This window comes from Triticum urartu, chromosome 1, assembly GCF_003073215.2.
Source record: "Triticum urartu cultivar G1812 chromosome 1, Tu2.1, whole genome shotgun sequence".
In the NCBI taxonomy this organism is placed as follows: domain Eukaryota; kingdom Viridiplantae; phylum Streptophyta; class Magnoliopsida; order Poales; family Poaceae; genus Triticum; species Triticum urartu.
The window spans coordinates 113,237,696-113,250,810 of NC_053022.1; positions in this window are offsets into that span (position 1 = coordinate 113,237,696).

The following is a 13,115-nucleotide window of genomic DNA, read 5'->3' on the forward strand; positions in this document are numbered from 1 at the left end:
TTTCAGCCTAGGAGAAGGAGCGCTTGGATGAAGTTACGAACCTACCCTCGATGCACAATGGGCCAATTAATGCGTCTCCCACATAGGATGGTAATTTCGCGTCTCCCATTTATTTCCTCGGGCGAATTCCACCGAGCAGAGGATGTTTAATGGTTCGTTTGGGAGAATGAGCATCCACGTCTACCTTACCAAGTCGATTCGAATCAAATTTAGAAATATTAGCTTGCCACTTCTTTTTTAGATGGAGAGATGATGCCCCGGAGTAATGTGTTTTTACATGCTCGTTGCTAGCGATTTACTATATGACAAATAGTTGACCCACTAAAAAACGGGGATCAAACCCAAAATGAAATATCTCGATTCAATGAAATAGCTCGTTCACCAGGTCAAAATAGTGAACTAAATCCAAAATTGAACACCTCAATCGAATAGCATGTTGAAAGTCAAATTAATGAACTTGTTTGATATATGCATATATCCGTTCATGTGTGGATTGCAGACAACATGTTCTCCAATTTAAATATTTGAATGCAAGTTTATATCGAAACATGGTTTATATCAGTCTTTGATGCATAAAACGCGACCTCCCCCTCTCCCGGACTCCTGCTCTCTCTCTCTCGCCGACAATCTTCAATTCTGTCGCACGCATCCAACACACAAACCTTGTTGGTCCTCTCTCTTTCTCTCCATCTCTCTCTCTCTTTGTGTGTGTGCGTGGGGGGGGGGTCTTTCTAGTTCGCATGCATATATACTCCATCTATAGGTCTCTCTCGCACACTATGTATGATTCTATAGTCCAAGCTAGATATCTTGGGTGCACTCATCGTACACACACAAATTCCTTGGCTCGTTGCCCGTAACTCTCTCACGCACCACTCTGTCATCTCGGAGCTCTTCCCCCCCTCTCTCAAACTCTCCATCTAGCTGGGTCACACATACACATGCATGTCTCTCTCGCACTCGACAAGCCCATCTAAAACTCTATCTCTCTCCCTCGTTCTCTCTCCATCTCACACGCACACACACACAATCTCATGCCTAGCTAGCCAAGTATGATGGTCTCTCACTCAATTGTAGGCACACGCAGTCCCCCCTATATGTATATGACTAGCTAATCTTAGTCTCCATCACAAACATGTGCATAGTCTATCTCGATTTCTCTTGGGGCATCTTTCTATTGCGCACGCACCTCCCTCGATCTCCCACCCATAGAGTCCCCTCACGATCTCGAGGGGGTCTCTCTATCACAAACACACCCTCTCGCGCTCCCCATGCGTCCATGTTCTCCATGTGTCCCTCTCGACCTTTGTTCCTTGTTGGCCAGACCTCTATTGGACATGTGCTATAGGGGTGTCTCTCTCCGTTGCAAACAATCACACACTAGCTATCTTTGTGTATCTCCTTGCCTCGCTTTTCTATCTCGGAGATGCATGCGTGATACATTCGCCTAAGAAACAAAAAAACACACACTCTCTCTAATTTATCATTTGTTGTCACTTTCTCTTTCACACACATACTCTTTTTGCACACTTACTCATTCTCCTTCACACACACTTGATCCCTCTCGACTTAGGCACTCTCCTCGGTCCATAGCATATTGATTTATTGAAAAGTCAAACATCACAAAGTTTGACCATGTACGTGGAGAAAAACAATTACATCTGGAATGGCAAACATATACCATTAGATTCACCATGAGATGTAGTTTCATATGATGTATCTTTGGTATTGAAGATATAAATAATACTTGTGTAGACCTGATCAATGTTTCCAAAGTTTGACTTCTAAAAAAATTGCATGCACTGCATTACCGAGCGGATGGAATATCTCTTTCCCCCTCTCAGCTATCTGACGCACCACTCAGCCTTATCAGGGCTCCTCAATCTCTCTCAAACTTTATATCTCCCTGGTTCAGACATACACATGTCTCGCTCGCGCTATACATATAGACCCATCCAACACTCTCCGCCCTTGTTCTCTTTCTATGTGACACACACCCCCCTAATAAGTACCATAATCCCTCACTCCATCATAGGCGCAAGCACTCCCCCCCTAAGTATGATTATCTCTCACTAGCCATCAGGAACACACGTATTGTCTCCTTCCATCCATACGTCTATCTCGATATCTCTCGGGGTATCTTCTATCATGCACACACCTTGTCACTCGATCTCCCACCCATGTAGTCCCATCACGATCTCCAGGGGATCTCTCTATGACAAGCATACACTCTCTCCTCCCTATGTCTGCATTTTCTCCGTACGTCTCTCTCAACCTCTCTCCCTTGTTTGTCAGACCCCTCTTGGCCACGTGCTAGGGGTCTTGCTCTCTTGGTTGCAAACAACCACACACTATCTCCTCACCTTGCTTCCGTTGTCGATGATGCATGTGTGATATGTTTGCATAAGACACACATGTTTTTTCTCGACTTTTATCGAGTGTTGTCCATGTCTCTTTCACACACGCACACACTTTTTTCACTCGCTCTTTCTATTTCACTCTCTCTCTAGTTAGGGACTCTCTCACATCCATAAGCATATGGATGTTTTGAAAAGTCAAACCTCAGAAAAGTTTGACCAGACATATGTGGAGAAAAACATTTACACCTGGAAATATCATTAGATTCATCACAACATGTACTTACTTCATACTATCATTTATCTTTGGTATTGTAGATACAAGTAATTTCTTTCCAAACTTGTTCAAAGTTTCAAAAGTTTGACTTATAAAAAAATGTTGGAACTGCACTATCGTACGGAGGGAGTAGCTCTTTCTCTCTCTCTCTCTCTGCTATCTCTCACGGGCCTCCCCTCTCACACGAACACTCTATACCGACGGATTATACGCTCACTGTGCCAGCTTATAGCTCTGTATATTGTTTAGTTAACCGGTAAACCAGTCCACATGCTGCCTTGTTGGCTCGTGTTCTGTATCTTCGTGTGCTGTCCCATGTGGCAGTGGGTGAAAATAAGTAAACTAGAGTCCCATCTGACACGCGGTGAAGTAAACAAAGTTGAAACCACTCGGGGTAGCACCCCACACGCTAGTAAAATGAGGGTGCATTGAGGACACACTTCTTCCACGTGGAGGACACACTCGCACACAATTCACCACTGCACAGCGGCATGCATAGAAGGACGCACTCGCGCACACCCAACACACAACACACACCAGCACACGTGTACACCGGCATCGCCGCCGGTTGAGATGGACGGCGAGGCAACCAACAAACGGAGGCGGCTCGAGCCAAAACCGCATCCGGCGAGCCTGGACTTCATCAGCAGCCTCCCCAACAACATGCTGCTCGTCATCATCGGCCTCCTCCCCACCAAATCTGCCGTGCGGACTGCCCTGCTCTCCCGGCGGTGGCACCCCCTCTGGCGCCGCATCCCCCTCAATCTCACCGTCGATAGCTGCCTCTACGACGGGAATTGCAAACGCATGGCCGCAGTCTCCAAGATCCTTTGATCGCACCCTGGGCCAGCCAGACGCCTTGACATCCGCATGTTCAGTACCAACTGCAAGGTCCAACCCAAGTTCGACGAGTGGTTCTTATCCCCCGCCCTAGATCAGCTTGAGGAGCTCAGCTTTGAAGCTGGACGATGTCGCTCTCTGCCGCCGTCCGCGCTCCGCCTCGCGCCAACGCTGTGCCGTGCCAGCTTCAGCTCCTGCTATCTTCCCAGATTAATGCTGCGCCCGCCCTTCTTCTCCCTCAACTCAAGAAGCTTGACCTCTTCAATTGTCATCTCGAAGAAGGCTATGGAGCACCTGCTCCGCAGCTCTACTGTGCTTGAGTACCTTTGTCTTGAGTAGATCCACGTGTTCATTAGCCTCCACATCGCCACGACGAATCTCCGATGGATTTATGTGTCTTGCTGGCCCCGCAACAAGACATCAATTGGGAAGAGATCACTCCACCTGTTCCACATTATGGTCATTGAGAATGCGCCTTTCCTTGAGAGATTGCTTGTATCGGATCTAGAAGGTCCAACAAAAATCAGGGTCATTGACATGCCGAAATTGACAGTGTTGGTGCACTCGTCTGCCAAATTTTCTGAACTCTTTATCGGATCCGTAATCGTTCAGGTACAACACTCATCTTCTTCTCCGTCTTCTTGAAATTCACATTTTTAAATTTCTTCTTGATGTATTTACGATCGTCTTCCAGAAAATGATTCCCACAAGCTTGACCCAGTCTATGCGCACAGTGAAGATCTTGGCAATAAAATCTATCGGCCCCAATCTGGATCAAGTTGTTGGATTCCTTACATGCTTTCCATGCACGGAGAAGCTACTCATCGAGGTGAAACTTCTTTCCTATTAGCAAACGGTAATCACAACATAGCTCAATTTTTTTTGTAATTTTCCCAAATTACGATTGTCGGATTTCGGGTTCCAGCAGACCCTTAAGGTTCGAACTCTGGGGTGCGGGCGAAGATTACGTCTTCTACCTCTCCGTCTCGCAAGGACCTAAGCTACTGAAAGAACTGCGCAAGAGACACAAGGTTTATACTGGTTCGGGCCACCATTGTGGTGTAATACCCTACTCCAGTGTGTGGTGGGTGGATTGCCTCTTGGGGCTGATGATGATGAACAATACAAGGAAGAACAGCCTCGCGAGGGTCTGCTCTTGGCTGGGGCAATGAACTGCTGGGAGGAGTTCAGCCACCTTTCTCTCTCTCTATGCTTCCAACCTCTCTATCGAGCCTCCCCTTCCTTTTTCCAACCCGTTGCTCTGTGGGCGGCTGGTCCTATTTATAGAGGCCCTGGTCCTCTTCCCAAATATTGAGCGGGAAGGGAGCCAACAATGGCGGGCTAATTTGAAGGGGGACAGCAAGTATCAGCTATCCTGACAAAAGTAGTCTTCGCCTGCACAAAGCTCTAGTGATGATGCCGTCTTGGGCTCCACGATGACCTCTGTCTCGTAGTCCTCCTGGTCTTGGTCTCGTTGCACCGAAATGGCAACCTTTGCCTGATGCCTCGGTACTCCGCGGCTGCGCTTGCTCCCTTTGCACCAAAGAGGAAAGGAGGACGCTGCGCCGGCTGGCACCCGCCTGGCGCCCTGAGTCGTCATGGCTTGCGTCACGGGCACCTCGCGAGGTACCCCGCCTTGATTTCTCCGCCTCCTCGTGAGCCAGCCTGACGAGGCCGTGCCTGAGGAAGCTCCATGTCGTCCGCCCCGCGAGGCTTGGCCCCTCGCGAGGGTCTTGAGTCTTGTGTTGGTGAAGATGGGCCGTGCCGGGCCCCCTTTGAGCCACGCCGCAGGCCGCAGGCAGGCAAGTCTGGGGACCCCCGTTTCCAGAACGCCGACAGTAGCCCCCGGGCCCAAGGCGCGTCCGTACTTGGCCGTGCTGAGAGGCGAAAGGGCAAGGGCGAAGCGCCACGGGCCCTAACAGCCTGCGGCCTTGGGCGCCGCGTGGCGGTCGATTGAACGTGGGCGTCTCCGCTTCCCCATGACGCCTCGGTGATCGCGCGGGTTGGACAAGTCCCTGCATGCAAATCGTGTCATGATTACCTGCGGTCGTGGAGGCCGGCGGTTAGCCTTCGCCGGCTATAAGTATGGAACTGCGCGTGCCCTTCCAGTCCATCTCCCCTTGCTTCTCCTTTTTCTTCATGGCCCCGTCGAGGAGGTTCCCGGCCGCCGAGAAGGGGAAGGCTTGCCAGGTTGAGCCCGCCTCTCCCCCACCCAAGCACGGCCGAGGGCGCCCTCGCAAGCATCCTGTGGCCACCACGGTGGCTCCCCGCGGCCGTGGAGGCGATCTTCAGCACGGCGACGGGCGGATTGCTGCAGCCGGGGGGGGGGGGGCGCTCCGGCTGCGCGTCCCCCCAGGCCGCGCATTCGTGCTGCTGAAGCGCTGCCGGAGTTCGTCGTGTGGTCGGCGGAGCCGACTAACACCCGGCTCCCGCTTCCTCGCTTCCTCCTTGGCGAGCTCCCGGCCGGCGCCCCGGGCGGCCTCTGGCTCCAGGCCGACGGCTGCTGCAGCCGGGCCTCATGGGCCTCCCTGGAGGTCTCCGCGGCCGGGAGCCTGTCCCTGGCCCGAGGTTGGCAGACGTTTGCCCGTGCGCGTGGCCTGAGCCGTCGGTGCACCCTACACTTCAAGTTTGACGGCGACGCCACCCTCTACGTCAGGGTGTTCGGGGAAGATGGTCGCCGCGCAGGGTGTTGCCCCGAGGGTGACGATCGCGGCTGGGAACCCAGCTCCGGTGATGATGGAGGGAGCAGCGCTCGTGCGGCTGGGCGGCGTTCGGGGTTCCTCAAGCTTCTCCGGTTCTTCTTCAGGCGGCGACTCTTCTAGCGGTTGCCGCGATCAGCCTCCACGCCGTCGTGTCTGCTTGGGGGGTGGCAACGTGTCCGCGCGCCGCCGTGCCCTGGTGAAGCGCGAGAGGGAGTCCGCCTGAGCTCCGGAGGCAGCTCGGGCCTTCCCTGCGGGCCGGTGTGAGGCGAGCCGCGCCAGATTTGTTCTTCCTTTTCCCTTTTTCTTGCGTAACAAAGACAATAGTGCGGAGCCTCGCGGGGGCGTGTTTGGGTTATCGCTGTTAATCATCATTTTGCTTTCGTTACCGTTCCTTCCGGCTATGTGCCCGAGTGTGGATAGTTCCCGACCCCGGCCGTGAGGGGGGCGACCGACCCAAGCCCTTTGTTTGTGTCGCGGTGCCCGTGGGGCACGGACTGGAGGGGTGCTCCTGTAAGGGGCCCAGATCGCGAACTCTTTGAATGACTAGGATAGGAACGCTCGTGAGGGCGCTCAACTGCCCCCCCCCTCGCGAGGCCTTGTGCAAAAGAAATTGAGGCAGGAGAGTGAAAAGTTGAAGAGTCGCAAGCCAAAGATGGCAACAACTTCAATAAAACTTCAAATGCGAACAAACAAGCCAACTGCGGAAAGCAAATGAAAAAGCCGCGTCTGGCACCTAATCTAGTCTTCGACGTCTTCTCACCAGCGCGGAGCTAAGTGCTGCCACTGGGCGTGGGAGGGAGCCCCAGGGCCTGAGGCCGACGCTCTTGAGACTCCGGGGCGTGTACAGCCCCACTCATTATTACGTGAGAGTGTCACGGGCGGCGAGCTTCACAGGCGCTGGCCTTCTTCACAGGCTCCAGGCCTTTCTTCTTAGGGGAAACGAGCTTCACAGGCATTCGCCTTCTTCATAGGCTCCGGGCCTTTTCCAAAAAGGATGATCTTCACAGGCATTCGCCTTCTTCACAGGCTCTGGGCCTTTTCCAAAGAGGATGATCTTCACAGGCGTTCGCCTTCTTCACAGGCTCTGGGCCTTTTCCAAAACGCGATAGCTTCACAGGCACTCGCCTTGCTTCACAGGCTCTAGGCCTTTTCCAAAGCGCGATAGCTTCACAGGCACTCTCCTTGCTTCACAGGCTCTGGGCCTTTTCCAAAGCGCAATATCTTCACAGGCACTCGCCTTGCTTCACAGGCTCTGGGCCTTGTCAAGGGTATAACCTCCGGAGGTGCTGTATGTTCCATGCATTCTGGACCGGCACTCCCTCCTGAGTCTCCAAGCGCGCGGAGCCGGGCTTGGAAACATGAACAACCTTGAACGGGCCCTCCCACATGGGAGAGAGCTTGTGCAGTCCCTCCCTGGAGAGAACCCGCCTGAGCACGAGGTCTCCTACCTTGAGAGTCCTGTGACGGATGTTGCGGCAGTGATATCGCCGCAGCGCTTGCTGGTACCTCGCCGCTCGCAGCGCGGCTTCTCGGCGACGTTCCTCCCCCAGCACGAGGTCCATCCCCCGCATGGCTTCCTGCTGTGCCTCGTCGAACGCCAGGACCCGCGCGGAGCGACGTCTGACCTCGTGAGGGAGGACTGCTTCGGCTCCGTAGACCAGGAAGAACGGGGTCTCTCCAGTCGGTTTGGTCGCGGTGGTGCGGAAGGACCACAGCACGGACTGAAGCTCGTCGTACCAACCTCTGCCATAGGCCTCCAGCTTCTTCTTGAACGTCCTGTTCTTGAGGCCCCTCAGGACCTCCGCGTTGGCTCGCTCGGCCTGGCCGTTGCTTCGGGGGTGCGCCACTGAGGCGTAGCATATCTGCGTTCCAAGGTTAGCACAGTATGTTTTGAAGAGGTTACTGGTGAACTGCGAACCGTTGTCCGTGATGATGCGATTCGGCACCCCGAACCGGCTCACGATGCCCTTGATGAACTTGATCGCGGAACCCGCGGGAATGGTGCGGACAGCCTCTACTTCAGCCCACTTGGTGAATTTGTCCACGGCAACATAGAGGTAGCGGTAGCCCCCTGGCGCCCGAGGAAACGGGCCCAAGATGTCCAGCCCCCAGACTGCGAATGGCCATGAAAGGGGGATAGTCTGCAAGCCTCCTGCTGGCTGGTGGATCTGCTTGGCGTGGAACTGGCAGGCTTCACAAGCTTTCACTAGTTCCACGGCGTCGTTGAGCGCGGTGGGGCAATAAAACCCACTGCGGAACGCCTTGCCGACGAGGGTCTGCGATGATGAATGATGTTCGCAGTACCCGCCGTGTATATCTTCCAGTAGTTCCTTCCCTTGCTCCCTGGAGATGCAGCGCAGGGATACACCGTTTGGTCGCTTCCGGTAGAGCTCTCCATCTTTGATGCAGTATGTCGTGGCCTGGCGTGCCACTCGCTCCGCTTCCTCCTCCTTCTCCGGCAAGGTCCCTTGCGTTAAGTAGCTCCGGAGCTCCGTGATCCAACATCCTTCCTGGGGCTCCATCGTTAGGACCAGGCGCGCTCCTGAGGCCGGGCCACAGGTCGGAGCTCCCGAGGCAGGTGGTTGGGGGAGATCCTCCCAGGGCTGAGCCGTGTTTGATAATGACGGCAGAGCTGAGGGCTTGAAGAGCCGCTCCTCGAAAACGCCAGGCTCCTGGGGTAACCGTATGGACGCACGTTTGGCGATGTCGTCGGCCTCCTGATTGGTGCCACGGGGCACATGCTGCAACTCCAACCCCCAGAATTGCTTCTCCATCCTGCGGACTTCCGCAAGATAGGCTTCCATGTGCTCATCCTTCGGCTCGTACACCTTGTTGGAGAAATTGACAAGGAGCTGCGAATCGCCCTTGATGGTGAGGCATTTCACTCCCAAGGCGGCCGCGGCCTTCAAGCCCGCTATTAAACCTTCATACTCCGCTATGTTGTTGGAGACCTTTTCGCCTTGCTGGAAGCAGAGTTGCACGGCGTAATAGAGCTTGTCATATGTGGGCGATATAAGCACCGCCCCAGCTCCAGCACCATGCCTGGAGAACGCCCCATCGAAGTACATGACCCAGCCTTCTGGCGCCTCGCTTCCCGGGGATAGGGACCGATCCTCATCGGCCTTGAGGCCTGGCTCCTCCGTCCACTCAGCCACAAAATCCGCCAACGTTGCTCCCTTGATGACCCTGGTCGTGCTAAATTCGAGCTGAAACGCTTGCAGTTCTATGTTCCACTCAGCAACCCTTCCAGCTGAATTAGGGCTCCTGAGCACTCTCTCCAGGGGGTATGACGAGACGACCTTGATGGGGTGACCCTGAAAATAGTGCCGCAGCTTGCGTGGAGCCACCAATAGCGCGAAGAGGAGTTTCTGAGGCATGGGGTACCGTGCTCTTGCATCCCGCAGCACTGTGCTGACGAAGTACACTGGGTGCTCAACGAGGCGGAGTGCGTTAGTGCTGGTGGCTCCTTCCAGAGACCGTGGCGCCTCTTGAGGCAATGAGGCCTCCTGAGACTGGCCATCTGGAAGAGGGGCCTCTTCCGCCTCTGGTGCGCCCCTCTGCGGTGGCTGATCCTCCTCAACCGCGGTGGCGGTTTCTATTGGCCTTCCTTGTCTCTGCTCTGCCTTGTCTCGGGCTGCTGCCGTGGTTTTGATTCGGCGCTCCTCTCTGACTGCCACCAAGGCTGCGCTGGCGGAGTAGGGAGTGGTGGCGAGGTAAAGCACCAGGGGATCCTGAGGGCGCGGAGCCACCATGACCGGTGGGCTGGTCAGGTATCTCTTGAGATCCTGGAACGCCTTGTCGGCCTCTTCGGTCCACTCGAAGGGCCCCTTTTTCTTCATTAGTTGGAAGAAGGGCAGGGCTCGTTCTCCCAACTTGGAGATGAAGCGCCCTAGCGCGGTCACGCGCCCCGTGAGCTTCTGCATTTCTCTGAGGGTCTTTGGCGGGCTCATGTCTTCCACCGCCTTGACCTTCTCTGGGTTAGCCTCGATGCCTCGGTGGGACACGAGGAAACCCAAGAGCTTGCCCGAGGGGACTCCGAACACACACTTCTCTGGGTTGAGCCATAGGTTCACTGCGTTGAGGCTCGCGAAGGTTTGATCCAAGTCCTGTATCAAGGTCCCGGCCTCCCGAGACTTTACCACAATGTCATCGACGTAAGCTTCAACATTCTTCCCGAGCTGCGAGCCCAAGGTGATGTGCATCAGCCGCTGAAAGGTCGCCCCTGCATTACGCAGCCCAAATGGCATGCACGTGTAGCAGTATACCCCACACGGGGTTAGGAAGGCTGTCTTCTTGACGTCTTCTACTGCCATCTTGATCTGGTGATACCCGGAGAAGGCATCGAGGAAGCATAACAGGTCGCATTCCGCAGTGGAATCGACGATCTGGTCGATGCGGGGGAGTGGGAACGGATCTTGCGGGCATGCTTTGTTGAGGTTGGTGAAGTCAACACACATACGCTCCTTCCCTCCCTTCTTTGGCACAACGACAGGGTTGGCCAACCAATCTGGGTATCGGACCTCGCGGATGACCCCAGCGGCTTCTAATTTGCGGGTCTCTTGGACGATGAAGGCCTGCTTTTCTCTAGACTGCCGCCTGGCCTTCTGCTTCACAGGGCGCACATTGGGGCACATGTTGAGGTGATGCTCGATTACACTCCTGGGGATCCCTGCCAACTGGTCTGGCTCCCAAGCGAATACCTTCTTGTTTGCATGCAGGAACCCGACCAGGGCCTCCTCCTGCTTGGGTTTGAGGTGGGCGCCTATGGTGAAAGTGGCGTCGGTGGATCCGTCCTCATCGACGGGTATCTGCTTGGTTTCTGCCTTGTCTTGGGTGCACAACTGCTTCTTCTTGGCGGGTGCAGCCCCCTTGGGCCCGGGGGTCTCCAAGTCGGCGGGCTGTGCCGACGCCGCCGTCTTGAAGGCGAGCTTGAGCGCCCGCAGCGCGTCCCCGGTGTCTCCGTGCACAGTGAGGACACCGCTGCTCCCGGGCATCTTCATGAGGTTGTACGCCGGGTGCGTCGCGGCCATGAATTGGGCCAGCGCTGGGTAGCCGAGGACGGCGTTGTAGGGGAGGCCGATGGGGGCGATGTCGAAGTCAACCAGCTCCGTGCGGAAGTTGTCGTAGGTGCCGAAATTCACTGGGAGCCGGATCTGCCCCAAGGAACTGGACGACTTGCCCCCAACGCCCGAGAAGGGCCGGCTGGGTTGCAGCCGTTCCAGGGGTATGCGGAGGAGGTTGAAGGCCTCGACCGAGAGCACGCTGAGGCCCGCGCCGCCGTCAACGAGGGTTCTGGTGACGGCCGCCTGGAAGATGGTGGGGGTGCACAATGTGGGGAGCGCGCCCGAGCAGGCCGAGTTGGAGGGGTGGTCCTCCGAGCTGAAGGTCAGGCCGGTCTCGGGCGCCGCCCGATCCAGGGGAGCCCCCTGCCGCGTGGAAGCGGCGCTGACCCGACGGATGAACGGCTTGACGTGGTCACTTGTAGGCGGCGCCTACGAGCCGCCCAGGAGGGCCGCGATGACCGGGGGTGTTGGTGTGGCGCGATGGGTGGCGCAGGAGAGCCCCCAGCGGCGCGGACGAGCTCGGGGGCGGCCCGACGCTCCGCGCGGCCTCGTCGAGCGTCAGACATGAGCGTGATGGTCGGAGGAGAACGGAGCGGTGGAAGACGAATTCCGGCGCACCCCTACCTGGCGCGCCAAATGTCGGATTTCGGGTTCCGGCAGACCCTTAAGGTTCGAACTCTGTGGTGCGCGCGAAGATTACGTCTTCTACCTCTCCGTCTCGCAAGGACCTAAACTACTGAAAGAACTGCGCAAGAGACACAAGGTTTATACTGGTTCGGGCCACCATTGTGGTGTAATACCCAACTCCAGTGTGTGGTGGGTGGATTGCCTCTTGGGGCTGATGATGATGAACAATACAAGGAAGAACAGCCTCGCGGGGGTCTGCTCTTGGCTGGGGCAATGAACTACTGGGAGGAGTTCAGCCACCTTTCTCTCTCTCTATGCTTCCAACCTCTCTATCGAGCCTCCCCTTCCTTTTTTCCAACCCGTTGCTCTGTGGGCGGCTGGTCCTATTTATAGAGGCCCTGGTCCTCTTCCCAAATATTGAGCGGGAAGGGAGCCAACAATGGCGGGCTAATTTGAAGGGGGACAGCAAGTATCAGCTATCCTGACAAAAGTAGTCTTCGCCTGCACAAAGCTCTGGTGATGACGCCGTCTTGGGCTCCATGGTGACCTCCGTCTCGTAGTCCTCCTGGTCTTGGTCTCGTTGCACCGAAATGGCAACCTTTGCCTGATGCCTCGGTACTCCGCGGCTGCGCTTGCTCCCTCTGCACCAAAGAGGAAAGGAGGACGCTGCGCCGGCTGGCACCCGCCTGGCGCCCTGAGTCGTCATGTCTTGCGTCACGGGCACCTCGCGAGGTACCCCGCCTTGATTTCTCCGCCTCCTCGTGAGCCAGCCTGATGAGGCCGCGCCTGAGGAAGCTCCACGTCGTCCGCCCCGCGAGGCTTGGCCCCTCGCGAGGGTCTTGAGTCTTGTGTTGGTGAAGATGGGCCGTGCCGGGCCCCCTTTGAGCCACGCCGCAGGCCGCAGGCAGGCAAGTCTGGGGACCCCCGTTCCCAGAACGCCGACAACGATGACAAGTGTAGTGTTCAAAACTGCATCTACGCACTTCACCAAAAGAAATGTTTTTAGTATTTTTCTCACATGATCACCTGCATCGTTTTTTTGTTGTACTACTATAGTAGCCTAGGCTAGTCATAGTGGAAAGTAACTTAGACTACTCCAGTAACTCTATGGTTACCCTAAGAGCAAGTACTACCTTCGTCCTGGTTTACTCTTCCTATTTTGTAGTATCAAAATTTGACCATAGATTTAACTGATAAAATGTTAATGCATGTCACTAAGAACTATATCGTTGGATTCGTATTTGAACAT